Raw genomic sequence first — 18,108 nt, 5'->3', positions numbered from 1 at the left:
TCGGCCAAATCGATACTGGCCGGATTTAAACTGCTCTCATTCTCAGCTGCCTTTCTCGACATGCTGCGAGTGATCGTGCATGCGGGATAGATCTTGGAATCTAGGAGCGGGACCTCCACTGACTGTCTCGTCAGCTTCATTGCTGACCAAACCTTACCACCGGCTAAATCATTACCCAGAAGGACGTCCGCGTCAGTTCTCGGGAATTCTGATCGCACCTCCCATTTCAACTGGTCCAGATGCCAGCTCACAATTCATAATGATCCTATGCAAGGGCACCATTTCTGTCCCTTTTCCTATTCCTTTCACAGCTACCATTCCCGTCTTGCGACCAAAATCCAGTACCTTACAGCTAATCAATGACAGTTCAGCTCCCGTGTCTCTCCAGATCTGCACGGGAACTGGTGGGTCTCCCTCTATCACAGACACAGTTCCGTTTGACATACAAGTCTCAGACCCTTCACGTACTCTGTCTACCCGGGGCTCTCTTGTTGATTTACTGATCACCACGGCACATCCTATGGGGACTGCTGCTTTCCATTTTCCTGTCTCCTTCCTCGGAGCAAAGCACCTAGATGCAATATGTCCCCCCTTTCTACAATTAAAACAGGTCAAGCCCGGAAATCCCTTGCCGTCTTGCCTCTCCTCCTCAATCTTACCACTAGCTCCCGGCGGGACCTCTGCCTCAGCCGGTGGGCTTTCTTTATCGTTCCCACGGTCTCTCTGGTAACTTTTATTCGAGGAAAACTTTGTCTTGTGGGTTAGGGCATATTCATCTGCGAACCTAGCAAATCCAGAGATGGACTTATTCGGCTTCTCATTCAAATACATCCGGGTATCATCCAAAACACAACCTTTAAATTCCTCAATCAGAATTAACTCCTTGAGACGCCAAAAATCCTCTTCCACTGTTTCTGCTGTACACCAACGATCCAAGAGCACACCCTTCTCATAGGCAAACTCGATATACGTCTGATTCCACCCTTTCTTTAAATTTCTGAACTTTTGTCTATACACTTCATGTACCAATTCGTAAGTCCGGAGAATGGCCTCCTTTACTTTTTCACAATTCTCCGCCTCTTCCTCCTCCATGGACAACGCTGCATATGCCCATTGTGCCTTCCCTTTTAACACACTTTGTAACAGCGCCAACCACTGCTCTTTGGGCCACTTCTGATTCACTGCCACCTTTTCAAAAAGCAAGAAATAACTATCAAAATCCGTCTCCTCGAACTGAGGTACTACCCTCAACTGCCGATTAACATTAAACTGCTCCTCTCGGTCTGACCCCTGAGCTCTTCGCTCTTGCCTTAACTTCTCCATATCCAAGTCATGTTGCCTCTGTTTCTCTGCCTCCCTCTCCTTCTCAGCTCTTTCCTTTTCTTTCTCAGCTCTCTCCCTCTCTTTCTCAGCTGCTTCCAGCTGTTTTAATTTAATTTCATGTTCCAACCTTAATTTCTCCAACTCTAACTGAGCCATCCCACTAGCTGGTACCTTTTTAGGGATATTTTCCAATACCTCAGCTGCAAACACATTCTTCCCAATATAATACTGAGTTATGGCCCTCCGCACCTCCTACTTTTTCATCGACAACCTCACCTCTGCGAGGTTTAGTCCCTTCGCAATATTTATCAAGTCTGATTTGGTGGCTGCCTCTAGCGCCTCCAGAGTCAGGTTTTCTATAAATTCACCCACGTCCATCTTTGCTGGTTTCCCATCTGGCTACCCGCGTAACCAGATCCAAGTTTGGACTTACAAGCCCGATTCACTGGCCTCCCAATTTGGTATCAAATCTCGAGACGAGAACCCCAAGTTGTTACGTACCTCGTAACTGGGTCACTTACCAGCAAAGATAGAGAGGTCCGTTGAAGTCTAATGGTACTATTTTTAATAGTATTTATTGATAAAAATACACAAAAATAATATCAATGCAAACATACAGATAATATATGCCGTCAATACTAAATCAAAAGCATGGGTTTAATAACAATCAATTAAGAAATAGCTCTATCATTGTCTAGGGGATGAAGACATGAAGGCTGGAGCAGCTGTACAGGCCCATCCCCTCAGCCTTGGAGCAGCAAAGAGCACAGCAGCAATCAGAACAGACCCGACCCATACCTCCAGTTTGATGTTGAAATCATCCAAACATCGGGGCATTCCTAGCTCTAGGACCCAAGCCCTGTCACAAAAACTCCCTCTGGGCCTGGACCCTGCTGCAACATTCCAATCTGTACCCAACCTTCCCATCGATGACTCCTCAGTGTCAATTTAGTTGGACAGGCTCGGAAACCCCTCTGCATGGACTTTTCCCAACTCCGCTCACTCCAGCTCCCTCTCTGTCTCCACCACTTCTCTTCAACATGCCTTGACGCTTGAGTCAGCTTCAGCTTTGCTCGCCACTTTGCTGTTTGTGGAGATTGTTTACCACAATTTGTGACAGATAAACTGTTATTAATAAATTACTTAGTTGTCATTCTTTCTTTGAGAATCATCAGTAAGTTGTCACCTGCCTTCAGATGTGCCTTCTTAAACCATAAGCATTTACATTGGAGCAAAAAGAAAATATGAATGCAAGCTAGCCAATAATATAAAAGAGGATACAAAAAGTTGTCTCAGATATGTAAAGAGTGAAAGAGAGGCGAAAGTGTATACCCATAAGAACATAAGACCATAAGACATAGAAGCATCATAATGGCAGATCCATTTCCCTCCCAAGCCCATTCTCCTGCCTTCTCCTCATGATTCTTCTTGCTCCAACTATTCAACCTCCTGTGAACAAATTTAGCAGATTCAAAACCCTCTGGCAAATGAAATTCCAATTCATGGTCATTCTAAATGGGCAACTCTCTATTCTGAGGCAGAGCCCTCTGGTTCTAGATACAATAGGAAACACCAACAACACATCCACTCTTTCTAGGACCTTCAACATTCAGTAGGTTTCAATGAATCCTCCCCCTCATTCTCTAAATTTAAGCAAGAAGAAAAGGCTCAGAGCCATCAAATGCTCTTCATCTGATAAGCCTTTCATTCCTGGAACCTTTCCCATCAACCTCCTCTGGGTCCTCTCCAATGTCAGCACCTGCTTTCTTAAATAAGCAGCACAAAACTGCTTACAACACTCCAACTGAAGCCTTACCAATGCCTCATGAAGCCTCAGTATGACATCCTTGCCTGTTTACTTTAGTCCTCGTGAAATGAATTCTAACAATTGCCTTCCTCATCACTGTCTCAACCTGCAAATTAACCATTATGGAATCCTGCACGATGAATCCCAAGTCATTTTGCACCTTGGATTTCTGAATTTTCTCCATGTTTAGAATATAGTCTGTGCTTTTATTCCTTCTACCAAAGCGCATGACCATACAATTCCTGACACTATATTCCATCTGCCATTTTTTGGTCCATTTTCCTAATCTGTCTCAGTCCTTCTGCAGGCCCCCTGCATCCAAATACCCATCTTTGTATTGTCCACAAACTTAGGGATAAACCCATCAATTACATCATCCAATTGCGGAGAGAGGTACGTAGTCCCAGGTTCTGTAGCTTTTCGATAAGGACAGTTGAAATGATAGTGTTAAACACTGAGCTATAGTCAATGAGCAGCATCCTGACGTAGGTGTTTGTATTGTCCAGGTGATCTGAGGCTGCATGCAGAGTCATTGAGTTTGCACCAGCCACAGACCTATTGTGGTGACAGCCAAATTGCAGTGGGTCCAGGTCCTTGCTGAAGCAGGAGTTGTTTCTGGCATCGACCTACCTTTCAAAGCATTTCAGCAGGTAGATGTGAGTGCTTTTGGCAGAGATCATTAGAACATCAGATTAAAGACAGATGGAAGACCATGATCACCTATGTCATATGACACATTGCCTAATGGCAATGATGACACTAGAGAGAAATGGACATTGCTATTAATACTGATGTACTAATGCCACCTGACTATCATATACCAACTTGCTATCAATGAACAATAGAAAATTGAGACCTTTATTTTCTATTCATTGACATGATTTTTTATGATTGTTTGATACCTCATATAAAACATGGACACTGAAAGGCAACTGAATTCCTTTTAATGCAGAAAGATTATTGGTTGAGTAAAGGATGCACTGAGTTGGTCCTGCATCAATCTGTTTACAGTATTATAAATTAGCTGAGACTATGTTATGAATTGAAGGGGGAGTTATCTAATGCAGTGCAAATGAATTGGCCATTATAAGCCATGTTAACATGGTGGAAACCATTCTTATAATCTAATTTTAAATATAAAAATTGCCTCATCATTTAAAAAAAGTAGCTTTGGTGCAGCTCAGATCTGCAGCCATCTGGGTGAGAAAATAACAAACATCTGCTGCTCCAGGAGGAAATGAAGTGTTATTTTAAGGAGAGGGACGGCCCAGAGTTGAGTCAAGAAGATTACACCTGCTTCTTATACCACACTACTCAAATATCATAGTTTCTGTTCTACCTGATTTTACTTTAAACATCTGTCAGACACTTGAGTGCTTAAAGGGACATTATTTCATGTATTCTTTTGTAGTGGCAGCCAAGACATAAATTGTCTCACAAAAATGTGTGATGTTTCGTTTTCTGAGTCCCCTCACCCCACAGAATTTTCACTGTATACTGAAAGAAGGAAATGTTAAATAAGTCTGATGGTTAACTGGTTAACAGTTAATTCAGACCCCTCCCACTCACTTACTTTTCCAAAGCTTGGTTTCCTTTCCATTGAAATCAAAGGAACAGAAAATTAAGGAGAGTTGCAAAGTGGGAATTCAGTTCAATGTAATTTGGCAAATTAGTAAAAATATACTTATATAAGAATCCTCTCCACTTACCTGAATACTCTCCACTTCAGTTGTGACAACTCTCAAGGAGTTTGACGTCATCCATGACACAGCAAACCTCTTGATTACTACCATCTGGAATTATTCCCTCCAGAACCACCTTACTACAGCTGCAATGTGGAATATCTTCAAAATGCACTTCAGTTATTTACTCACCCCTTCTGACTGCATCTCCAAAACCACCACCTCAACCATTAACGCTGGGGTTCCAAACCTGGAGTCCAGGTGCCTCTTGGTTCATGGTAGGAGTCCTTGGCTATCTGTAAAAAAGGTTGGGACAAGTGTAGAAGATTTAGAGGAACACCACCTCCTGCAGGCTCCCCTCCAACTGGCAAAACATCTAGATCTGAAAGTGTATTTCTGATCCTTCACCTAATATCAGGAACATCCTCCCCGAGATCTCTGTTGGAGAACTTTCCCCAGAAGGACAACAGCAGTGCAAGACCACATTTTACCACCCCTCCCTCAGGGGAGGAGTCATTGATACTGAGCCTACCAGCGATGCCCAGATCCCAGAAAATAATTTCAAAGAATCAACAAACCTACTTAAATTTGTTTTGAACATATACTGAATCACCTTTCAATTCCTTTACTAAGTTTATACCATAAAAGTACATATTTTACATAGAACATAGGGAAAAGAACATTACAGCACAGTACAGGCATAAAAGTAAAAGAGGGCAAATAAGATCGCAAAAGTTACTGGGAAATTAAAAGATTTGGAAGCTTTTAAAAGTGAATAGCAGGCAATTAAAAAAACACAAAAATTTGAAAGTACATTTATGATCAAAGTATGTACATATGAAGTGTGATTGATAATTTCATGGCCTAAGGTAGAAGGAATATATTTCAGAAAACCTAGCACATTTATTTGGCAACATAGCCCCCTCCTACAGTTACATGCTTTGTCCAGCTGTCGTGGAGCATATGGATCTTGGACCTCCAGAAAGTGTCCACAGCAGGGGTGATTGATACGTTCGTGGCCCAAGGTAAAAGGATATGAGTTATACAGCTCTCATTGCATTCACATGCAGTTCAACGTTTTGCGTGAATATGCAGAAAGTTTGAAGTTAATAACTCATTAATAACTCATTGGGGTGATTGATAAGGTCGTGGCCTAAGGTAGAAGGAGATAAGTTATTAACTTCAAACTTTCTGCATAATTGCTCAAAGAGTTGACCTGCATGTGCATGTAACGAGAGCTGTATAACTCATCTCCTTCTACCTTAGGCCATGAACATATCAATCACCGAAGCTTGGACCCATTAGAAGTCCAGTTACAAACAAGAGAAAACTTGCAAATGCTGGAAATCAAAGCAACACACACAAAATGCTGGATGATCTCTGCAGACCAGGCAGCATCCATCTCTCATTCCCTCCTTCTGTACACCCCTCTTTATCTCTCTCTCTCCCTCCCTTCCCCCAATTTTCATTTGTTTGATTCATTCAGATTAAGCTCAAACGTTCCCAAATTTCTGCAAAACTTTAAAGCAACACATCATCTTTCATGTCAATGGAAAACAAACAAACTTAGACAATGTAATGGGAATGGATTCATTGATACCCATTGAAACAATCAGCTTCAATCAATGTTTCTTCCCCCTGATTTCACTCTATAAATCTGTGAAGTGATTCAGCCAACTGACGTGGAACAATTTGTGAGGCAATTGTTCTTCTGAATGCAACAGAAGGAAAGCATCGGAGATATTCTCCCTTTAACACCAAGAGTCTTAAAGTACCATCGGCTAGAACAGAAACTTTGATATCTGAGTAGAAAGTCATGTGTAAATGTCTTGTCTCAGTTCTGGTCCAACCCTCTCCTTAAAATAAGATCTCTTTTCCTGTTGTTGTCACAGATGTTTGTTAATTTCACACCCTGAACAAGACAAAACGTCCGTTTCCAATTTTTGTTTTAAAATTGAAAAACTTAAATTATTTGCTTCTCCTATTTTAACACAGCTCAATAATGTCCAATTTCACATAGCATTCTTTCTCACTGGATTCATGTTTTGTCCTTCGCCATTCATAATTTAATCCAAATTGATTAAGTTGATTTGTATACAGTCAACTGATTGGTGCTGTCATAAGTCCGGTAGTTTTTCAGGACCCAACTGCAGGACACAGACACTGGAGTCCCAGAAACAGGATGAGACAGAACCCAAGGACGGGACGGGATGCAGTCTAGACAGGGGAAGCAGGACCAGGACAAGGGTCTGGGAACAAGGAGCCTGGGGTGGACTCCAAGCCCGAGACTGGACAAGGACTCAGAACCTCGGTCTTGCCTCAGACTCAGACCCTCAAACCCAGGCGAGGACATGACGAGGCTTGGCTAGGGACTTGGGGTTTTGAGGCTTGGCTGGAGGCTGTAGGCTTGGGTCAAGGCTAGAGCTAGGGGCAGGCTAGGAACTGTACATCAACATGGAGCCAGGATTTATCCTCCAACAAGCCGGGACTCATTGTTAACAGGACAGACAGTAAACAGGACAGTACACAAACATAGAGCCGGGGCTTATCCACTGACAAGCCAGGACTCATCCATAACTCCACACTAAGGTGGCACAGGACCATCCATCAGGAAATGGCAGAACAGCCTGACTTACCCCACAGAGACGAGCCCAAGACAAGACAGAACCACCCACAAGGCAATGGCAGAATGGCCAGACTTACCCCACAGCGGCGAGGACAGGAAGAGACAAACACCAAGGAATGACAGACAGTTCCACATCTGCATCATGGTAACTCTGAGTAGCCGTTACAACCAGCAGCCTTGGCTGGCTACAGAAGCAACCGGATCCCTACCTAGGTCTGAGTGGCTGACAACCACCCAGCTGGCCCGGGAAACAACTGAATCCATACCACAAGGCTCCCAAAAGCCATGGTTCTCCAACACAGCCCCAAGGATAGCAAGAGTCCATTCTAGCCTTCCACCAGCCATCTGTGCCATGAGTGGCAAGGCAACCCCAACCATGCTCAATAGCAGGGTCACTTATATTCCCAGTTCCAGTATGAGCCTCAGGTGATTCTAGTTAAGTCCAACCACAGCTAGGGAGTGCCGGAATACCGGAGTCCAGGGTCTGCGGACCGGACCACGGATTTCGGACTGAACCACCAAAGGCACAGGACCAACTCTCTGCAGCCATGCCTTAAAAAATATTTTTCTGTACTATACTGAGTGCAGCTGACCCCCCCCCCCCCAATGTCATTATTTTATTTGAAATATTTGATAATCTCATGATAAATTTTGTCTATGGATAGAATATGACCATATTAGTATTCTAATGTTCATTGATAAGTTTGAATGTGATAGTCAATGGCATAAATACATCAGTACTATCAATAATGTCATTCTCAAGGACTGTGAGTAGCTCAGTTCACAGCTGCAATACTGGAAATAAACACACAGTAATTTTGTATGGCATATAATTGAAATGTTCGCTGGTATTTTTCCATTATGTTTCTGTTTTAAATATTTTGTAGACAGCACTCTGATGTAAAGGGTATTTTTCAGCTGTTTCACTGGTGAAAAGGTGTCAATAATGGGATTTCTCATGTTTGTCGTTCTATTCAGGTTTGAAAGAATTCAATACAATGACAGAGTCACAGGGTAAGTGTATTGGATCACACTGTGGTGTAACAAAGGGAGTGGTTCACTGAAATTGTGAGCTCCTATTTAATCCCAGTGACTCTGCAGAACTAAATCAAATGGAGATTCTGGGGAATAGTAGACAATTATCTACCTTATGAACTACTTCAAATCAAGGAGAATCTCACTTGGAAGGGAGTTGCCAGGTTTGAGTTCACCCTCAGAATCAGACGTTGACATTAGGGGTACCTAAACAATTCAGTATCACAGAATGAGTACCTGAGGAAATGAAGCCATTTGGCCTGTTGACCTCAGACCAGCTTGATGTAAGAGCACTCCAGCAAATCCAATCCCTCTGCCCTCTTTCCATAACCCTCCAAATATAGACAATTATCTTGTTCTCCTTGAAGCATTCCAAGTGAATCTTTCTGCCACACCTGGCAATGCATTCTCTTATCACTGACTGTGTGAGGAAGATTATCTGCATGTCACTTTTGCCATTCCCTGTCGTTTCATATCACCTAGTTCTTGAATCTCTTCTGATGCAAACAACCTCTCCCTTTCCAATCTATTTGTCATTCTATTTTTTTAATTTCTACTATCAAATATTAGCAGCCTAGCCTATACATCCATACATCCAGAGGTCCTCACAGTTCAGTTATTCATTCATTTCTCCATCAGCCCTTCATTGCCTGAACTGTCCTTGAGGAAGTGGTGCTAAGTTGTCTTCTTGAACTGCTGTTGTGCCTCTACTGAAAGTACTCCCATGGTGTTGTTGGATGGGGAGACCAGTGACAATGAAGGTACATCAGTATATTTTCATGTCAGGATGGTGGGTGACTTGGAAGTGAACCTGTATGTGCTCCCGCTCCTGGGCACATTTGGCTCTTGTTATCTTCGTAGTAGAGCTCACAAATTTGGCAAATTGTGTTGGAGTATTCTGGGTAAGTAACAACAGGACTGTTTGTAAATGAGGTCACACTGCATCCATTGTAGGCCAGTGGAGGAGGGAATAAATGTTTCTGGTGGCAAGTAGAGTGCCAATCAATTGGTCTCCCTTATCTTGTACAGCGTTGAGATTTTAGAATGTTGTTGGAGCTATACTCATCTCCACAAGAAGAGAATATTGCATCCTGCTCTTCTCTTAGACCTCAGAAATGGTGAAAAGGCTTTGTTAAAGCAGGTGAATCAGTCTTTGATTTGCTCTTATAACAGCAATATTCATATAGCTGATCCTTTTGAATTGATAATCAATGGTGATCCCCAAGGCATTGGGTGTAGTTGGCTCAGAGATGTTGATGGCAATAGATACCAAGGGTTGGATGTCGGACACACATTTGTTGGACACGATCCCAGTCCAGCAGTTCCGTGATGTGAATATTAATTACCATTTATCAGCCCATGCAAGATTGCTGTGTGAACTTTCACTCTCTGAGTGAATCTAATCCTTACTCAGATTCTCTCTCAGTATCTGACCTCTTACCTTATTCTAATGACTTCTCATTGTAGGCACTCATTCAGTTGGAAAAATACTCTTAGTATCCATCCATCTATCATACTAATAATTATGTATGACTCTGCTGGTTAAGACTTCAGTCCCCCTTATCCAAGTTTTTAAAAAACTATTTAAAGCTACATGGATTCCAGTTAATTAGCCCATCGGTTAATCAGGGCAGCTGCTTATTTGGGATTACTTTTAAAGAACATAAAGCAAATTAAATATAGCCTAGATACCCTTTGTTTAGTTGGGACTGTTTTGACTTAATTGGGACAGGACACTGTGTTGAACCATTTTTAACTAGCATCAGTCTTGTGGGCATTAAGCACTAAATTGTGCTGAGAGTGAACAGTTTTTAAGTAGCTTCACTTGCCTGTGTTTATGTTCAAAATGTAATGATTTTTGTCACTGATAGCTGGTGAGTAGTAAGCAGTAAAGCAATCCATTACTGTATTGCTTACTTGGCTTGGAGGTGCCAAATACAGCCAGGAGTGACAAATAAACAATGTCACTACTTCAACAACTTAGGACCTACAAATAATGTGAAGGTATCAACAGATATCTTGAATGTTACAATGAAAATGAAAATTTGGAGGATGCAGTCATTAAAGCATCGTATGAAGGCAGTCCATTATCTGTATTAGGTGTCTGCACTGTTTTTGCTCATTTATAGTCAATCAAAAGAACATGGCAGCATACACTGGATTATTTCCTCCATCAATAACTATTAGAAAATAATAAATAGTTTAATAAAGCTAAAGTAGTTTGGTTGTCTTCAGATTTGTTCCGCATTTCATTTAAATATATTACTTGTTATACAGATAAACGATATTTGAAATTTTAAACATTTTTAACTGTTTCCATGAAATATCCACCAATTGGGGTATCAGTTTAATTGGGCCTCTATGTACTGTTCCTGATGCATCCCAATTAGCTGGGACCCACTGTATTTCTTTATTTTCAGTAATTAGAGTAAAAACAATTTTCATTAATATGTTCAGAGGGACATTAACAGTGCAACTATTCAGTACTTCAGAGCTTTTTCACCTTTCAGTGGGATGGATGGGCAGAGCAGTGATTATCAGTTTCTCAACATCAGGCTCAATGTCACTCAGAAGCTGACTCAGAACACATTGTTCAGTGACTTGTGGTCTATTTCATTGCTTTGAAAGACATTGGGTGACTGCACTGAAACTGCACGTCACTTGATATGATGTTGTAAAGGTAATAAAGAACATCTTGACCTTTTTCAACCGTGCAGGATCACATTATGTGATTTCTTTATGCAGCCAAAGCTCTTGCTATGAACCTCAGCTTCAGCTCAAATTTTTATAGCGAGATCAATTCTTCCTTCATCCATCCTGTTAATTGTTAGTGTTCAGGACTATGTAATAAATCCAATTCGGAATTGGGATGGGGAGAATATATTGAAATCTCTGTGATATGTCTTCAGGTAACTCACCCAGGTGGGCACAGTATACTTGAAGTTCATTCACTGGCATTCTTTTTTTCTCTTGCACACAGAGAGGCTTGGAAATTGGAAAAGGTCATGATGGCCAATGTTGCACTTAAATAAGATTAATGGAGAAAAATCTGAAGATGACTGATTTCACTTTGATAAGATTCACATCATTTCCTTGCAAATGAAGACTGATTTCATTAACATACTTCCTTACATACCGCCTGTTATGTTGCTGGTGCTCAGGGCAGCAAAGAAGATCTTCAGTCTCCGTGTATCCTTGACCATCTTCTCTATTGTGTCCCAGGTGTGGTTCGGGGTACTCATTTCTACCTCTATGGTACAGCATCATGTTGTCTATAGTCTCTTGGATTCCTCCACGCTTCAGGGATCCAATGAAGTTCTGTCTTGATGATGGATTTGGCCTCTCATCTGCTACCTGCTACCGTACCCTGTACATTCTTAACCAGATTACTGATCTAGGTGGCAAGTAACAGTGGTTGATGTTCAAAGTAAATTTTATTATCAGAGTGCATATATGTCACCACATGCAACCCTGAGATTGTTTTTCCTACAGGAACACTTAGCAAATCTATAGAATAGTAACAGGATCAATGAAAGATCAAGTGGAGCATAGAATTGAACAAACTATGAAGATGGTGGCCATGCCCTCCTGCTGACACTGAAGGAATAGGGTGTGGTTGGAGATCTTTCTTGGCCAGAAAATATGGAGGATCCTGCAGAGACCAGATGCCTTGATACGAGGAAGAGACTCTACTTTGAGGGATATGGTCTCAGTCTTTCTCTGGCTGACTCTAAGTCTAACCTGTCCACCAAAGGTACACAGGGGTCTGAGTTTTCTCTTGCAATTTCTGGTGTGTATGTGATAGTAATGTGAGGTTATCCACAAAACCAAGGTCTTCTAAAGTGGAGAATAGGGTCCACCTGATGCCTCTCTGCTTATCTTTCATTGTTTACCTCATAACCCAGTCGATCACCAGGTTAAACAATATTTCCAACATCACACAGCCTTGCCTGTCTTGCCTTAAAAGCTCAATTGCAGTCCCAAAATGTGTTTGTAAAATTAGCATAGAAATTCTGGATAAACTGGAAAACTTTGGAAGGGATCCTGTATGATCTGAAAATTAGCCAGAGTCTCTACCTGCAGATGCCATCAAAAGCCTTTCAAAGCCACGAAATTCACATACATTTGTTTCTGTCACTCCTCTATGATGATACGTAGCGTGACGATCTGGTTGACACAGCCTCTGTTCTTCCTGAAGCCAGCTTTCTCCTTCCTCAAACACACGTTGACAGCATGTGTAATCCATTGGACAATGATTTTGGTGAGCATCTTGCTGGGCACTAACAAACATGTGGTGCAATACCAGTTGTTGCAATTATTTAGCGCTCCTTTCTCAGGGATCGTAACAATACTCATTTTGTCCATTTCCTGGGTACTTGTCCCCAAGTCCAGATTATAGCAAAGAGTGTGTGTAGGATGGCCGATGCGACTTTTGGTTCAGTTTGAACAGTTCGGATTTCAAATTGTAAAGTCGTGGAGCTTTGCTCTTCTTTATTCTTTATTGTCAAAATGAATCCAAACTCAGGTTGGAGGAACAACACCTTATATACCGGCTGGGTAGCCTCCAACCTGATGGCATGAACATTGACTTCTCTAACTTCCGTTAATGCCCCTCCTCCACTTCTTACCCCATTCCTGACATATTTAGTTGTTTGCCTGTTCTCCATCTCCCTCTGGTGCTTTCCCCCCCCCCCCACCACCTTTCTTTCTCCTGAGGCATCCCGTCCCATGATCCTTTCCCTTCTCCAGCTCTGTATCACTTTCGCCAATCACCTTTCCAGCTCTTAGCTTCATCGCACCCCCTCCGGTCTTCTCCTATCATTTCGCATTTCCCCCTCCTCCCACTACTTTCAAATCTCTTACTATCTTTCCTTTCGGTTAGTCCTGACGAAGGGTCTCGGCCCGAAACGTCGACAGCGCTTCTCCCTATCGATGCTGCCTGGCCTGCTGTGTTCTACCAGCATTTTGTGTGTGTTGTTGTTTGAATTTCCAGCATCTGCAGATTTCCTCGTGTTTACTCCCACTATCTTCATTAACTTTAGCTGCAGGATGAGAACCTCCAGCAACCTGCTGCACATGAAACATTCAGCCTTGGGCAAGGACTATTGTTGCTCGAACACTAAACACCAGAGACCCAGCTGCTCCAGCTGGCAACACCTCCTGTCCCTTTTATCAGACTATCTCAAGGAACAGATGAAGACGACCCTCAAAGCAAAATTACTATGCAATGACTTGTTGCCTGAATCCCCCCTCCCCAACTCCACCCACCCAAAATGTTGTTGATTCGCTTGTATATTTGTTGATCCCACGTGCGTATGGAAACTCAATGGGACCCGTCAGCCGAGTGTATAATAGTGCCTATGAAGGGAGGCTCCCTCTCCCAAAGGTTAATAACTCTGCCTGTGTATCGGGTCACTGTGTGTGTGTAGTAATACGGCCGAATCCATCGTGGAGTAGTTCCCGCTGTCTGCTTCTACCAATGTACACAATAGCTTTCTGCACCTTACTGTTACTCAGAACAGATTCCATCCCCACATTCAGACAGACTTCAATCCCTCTAAAGTCAGGGTGGATTTGAACTCAACATCTGAATGATTTGTGTGGAAACAGGAAGTCTGTATTGTCTGCTCTGTTGTACCTGGATTGTGAGGGATGGAATGTGGCAAGAACTGAATCAGGGAAATAAGGGGGAATTTTTTTTTTACTTCCAATCTAGGGAAGAAACTATGCAAACATTCACAATTATGATTGTGATTTTCAGTGAGATGAACTTTAAAAAGTACACACAAATATGGCACGATCGCCACTCATGTGGTTCCCTCTGGAGATTCCCCTTTAATTGATCAAGAGACTTTCCAGCCTGTGCAGTTTTAACGTTGGCTGCACCGACTACAATGCACATACTGCCGGACTGCACAGTCGGCAGCGTTAATCAGTCTTCCACCGAGCTTCCAGCAGCACTTCGTGTGTTTCCGCAACCTGTAGATCTGAGAGTTGTCTGTTGCACATTTGCTGGGGATAAGAGAGGAAACAGAGCTTTGTATCAGACTCTTTCTGTACAAATTTAGGAGATATCAGACACAGAACAATCTGTTCATACACTTTTGTTTTATCAACTGATCTGCTCTTTGCCTCCAGTGACACCGCCTCATCCTGATGGTGTGAGACAGTGAATAGGAGGGTTTCAAATCCTTTGTTCTAGTTGATCATAAACAAGAGAAAATCTGCAGATGCTGGAAATCCGAGCAATAAAGAAGGAACTCTGCAGGAAAGGCAGCATCTTGGGAAAGAGTGAATAGAGATTGAAAGCGTGAATCCAGCGTAGGATAGAGAAGCGGACAAATATTACCAAAGGGTTTTGGCCCGAAACGGCGATGGTACTCTTTTCCTAGATCCTGCCTGGCCTGCTGAGTTCCTCGAGAATTTTGTGTGTGTTGCTCTGGTTGGTCAGTGTAAGTCGCCCTGATTTGCATGGGTCCCTCCCTCGTATGAACGGCTCCATAAATAGGTACCATTGGCGACAGCGGCCACAGTCTGTCACAGATCCATCGGCTGAAGGGTCGTAGGAAGCTGACGGACAGCAATGATACGGACGTTGTGCTTTTTCTGGTCTCTGGCAATGTGTCTGGGCTGTAAGTACCGGGGACATGACTGCACCGCCAGCGTTTGTTGATGTGGGCTGTAGGGAACACATTAAAGAGTCAATGGTTAATGTTGAATTCCTGTTTTTTTTTTACAGCTGGAGAATTCCAGACTATGACTCAGCCTCCGACCGTGTCGGTGAGTCCAGGAGCCACGGCCGCGCTGGAATGTAACATCGGAACAAAGGATAACTATGCTATATATTGGTACAAGCAGACACCTGGAACGGTTCCACAATGGATCCTGTACTACCATCACTCGTACAGCGCCCCGACCTATGGGCCTGGCTTTAGCAGCGACCGTTTCAGGTCGACAGTCAACAGCGCCGGCATCGTTTACCAGTTAAACATAAAGAATGTGGATCTGAATGACGCTGCCGTCTATTACTGCTGGAAATGGTTTTCATCGAACAGTTATTACTTGTTCGGCCCAGGGACCAAGCTCTTTGTTACAGGTAAGTGACAGGGAAATCCCACCTGCAATTACTAGCTGCGTGAATATGGTCACCTTGTATTTAATAGTTTATACATTAATATTTCTTGGCGAATTTGATAATGAAAACGCAAATATACAATCCAGTCATGCCACGTAGTCGTGGATCGATGAAGTTGTGTTCAGTGAATATTGAATTGTGTGTGAATTGTTATCGCCTTTAAACAAGCTCTTTTTTTTTCAGTTGTGTTTTCTCTCTGGTGTTGTTAGTTGTGTCCCTGGCACTTTACTATTTCGTTTCTGAATTTGTCGGCCCAACACTATGTTTGCGCGGTTTCAATCCTATCAGCTTGGCCAGTTTTGTTTGAGTTTGTTGGAATCCAGCGTGAGGAGTTCCAGCTTCTCAGAATGCGGCTCTAGGTCCCACCTCCCTTCGCCTACATTAATTGCTTCCGCATCGTCATGATGATGTATGATCTGGATGATAGGGTGGTAAATTGAATTAGTAAGTATGCAGATGATACTAAAATAGGTGGCATTATGGATAATAAAGTAGGTTTTCAAAGCTTGCAGAGAGATTTAGGCCAGTTAGAAGACCGTGCTGAAAGAAGGTAGAGGAAGTTTAATGCTGATAAGTGTGAGGTGCTACATTTTGGTAGGAATATTCAAAATAGGACATACATGGTAAATGGTAGGGCATTGAAGAATGCAGTAGAACAGAATGATCTAGGAATAATGGTGCATAATTCCCTGCAGGTGGAATCTCATGTGGATAGGTTGATGAAGAAGGCTTTTGGTATGCTGTCCTTTATAAATCAGAGCCTTGAGTACAGGAGTTGGGATGTAATGTTAAAATTGTACAAGGCACTAGTAAGGCCGAATTTGGAGTACTGTGTACAGTTCTGGTCACTGAATTATAGGAAAGATGCCAACAAAATAGAGAGAGTACAGAGAAGATTTACTAGAATGTTACCTAGGTTTCAGCACCTAAGTTACAAGGAAAGGTTGAACAAGTTAGGCCTTTATTCTTTGGATCATAGAAGGTTGAGGGGGGACTTGATAGAGGTATTTAAAATTATGAGGGGAATAGATATAGTTGACGTGGATAGGGCTTATCCATTGAGAGTAGGGGAGATTCAAACAAGAAGATATGGGTTGAGAGTTGGGGGCAAAAGTTTAGGGGTAACACGTGGGAGAACTTCTTTACTCAGAGAGTGGTAGCTGTGTGGAACGAGCTTCCAGTAGAAGTGGCAGAGGCAGGTTCGGTATTGTCATTTAACTAAAATTGGATAGGTATACAGACAGGAAAGGATTCAGTGCAGTTCGGTATGGACTAGAAGGGCCGAGATGGCCTTTTTCCGTGCTGTGATTGTTATATGGTCATATGGTCACAGTGTGTCTTCCCTAAACCAACCCTGTGAAGGTCAGGACCACGCGAATGTTGCTTTGCACTCAGGGGAAGCGCAGAAATAGGTTTACTCACATTACAGCTGTGGGTGATACGGGTGGGAGAGGGCGCATTGGTGATGAGTGGATGGAGCAAAGGGAAGGAACGTGTCACTGTTGGCACAGGCCAAGGAAGATCCCAAGAGCTGGAAGTGACGTCAGCGAGCTTCTGATGCTGTAATCCAGCGACTCTGCAGGATTTGGCCACAAACGTCCAGTCCTTCAGTGTTGACTAAAATGCACTGCCCTCCATTGGCACTGAATTGCTCCCTGGCGAAACCCTGGGCCCCATTCTTGGAAGCTGGAACCTTTCACTCGCCCTTCCATCCAACTGTGAAATATCGCGAGATATTCAGTGACCTGAAACATGTCTCCTCTTGTTCCCGATCCAGATCAGCAGCTCCCCGACCCTTCAGTGAAACTGCTTGGGCCGTCAGCCGAGGAAATCTCCGCTAAAGGAACCGGCACCTTAGTTTGCCTGGTCAGTAAGCTGTCGGTGGGCTTCCCTGTCGTCAGCTGGACAGTGGACGGGAGTCCGACCAGCCGTGAGGTGAAAACCAGCGCAGTGAGGCGGAACACGGACAGAACTTTCAGTCTCAGCAGCTACCTGACGGTGCCCGGCACAGACTGGAGTAGTGGCAAGGTATACTCCTGCGTGGTTAATCTAGGAGCAGACTCAACAACATCCGCAAGTCACACAGTCCAACTGTTAAAAAAGAGCGTGGCCTCGTACTTGTTTGGTTCGAACAGATTTTTTTCTGCATCTTTCACCTCCCTCTACCACTCTCTTCACTGCACTCCGAACTCTGACCAGAGTTCTGTGGTTTCCATTGTGTTCTTATAATATTTGCACCCGAGACTGATTTTGCTCCGTTTCATTCTCTGAGAAACTACGTGGGGTAAAAGTGGCCTGTTACTTGTCATCATTAGAAACATCAGCTAGTGAATTGTTTTCTCTGTTACTAGGGATGGATCTAATTGAAGTTATTCATGCGTCTGTTAATGATTTCTCAGCAGTATCAGACTGTCAGATGGCAACGGCCATAAACTGCTAATAAAGATATTCAGTGCAGGAATGATTTCCGTGTCTGAGTCTTTTACTCTTGTAGGCGCTT

At 43.0% G+C, this 18,108-nt stretch overlaps 1 pseudogene; it reads left to right on the top strand.

The window, feature by feature from the left end:
* The first annotated feature begins 15,009 nt into the window (after positions 1-15,009).
* On the top strand, positions 15,010-17,821 carry LOC140740389 (immunoglobulin lambda-1 light chain-like; annotated as a pseudogene).
* Positions 17,822-18,108: the final 287 nt, after the last annotated feature.

Source organism: Hemitrygon akajei, chromosome 16 (assembly GCF_048418815.1).
Source record: "Hemitrygon akajei chromosome 16, sHemAka1.3, whole genome shotgun sequence".
In the NCBI taxonomy this organism is placed as follows: domain Eukaryota; kingdom Metazoa; phylum Chordata; class Chondrichthyes; order Myliobatiformes; family Dasyatidae; genus Hemitrygon; species Hemitrygon akajei.
This window is presented reverse-complemented; position numbering and strand designations above follow the sequence as displayed.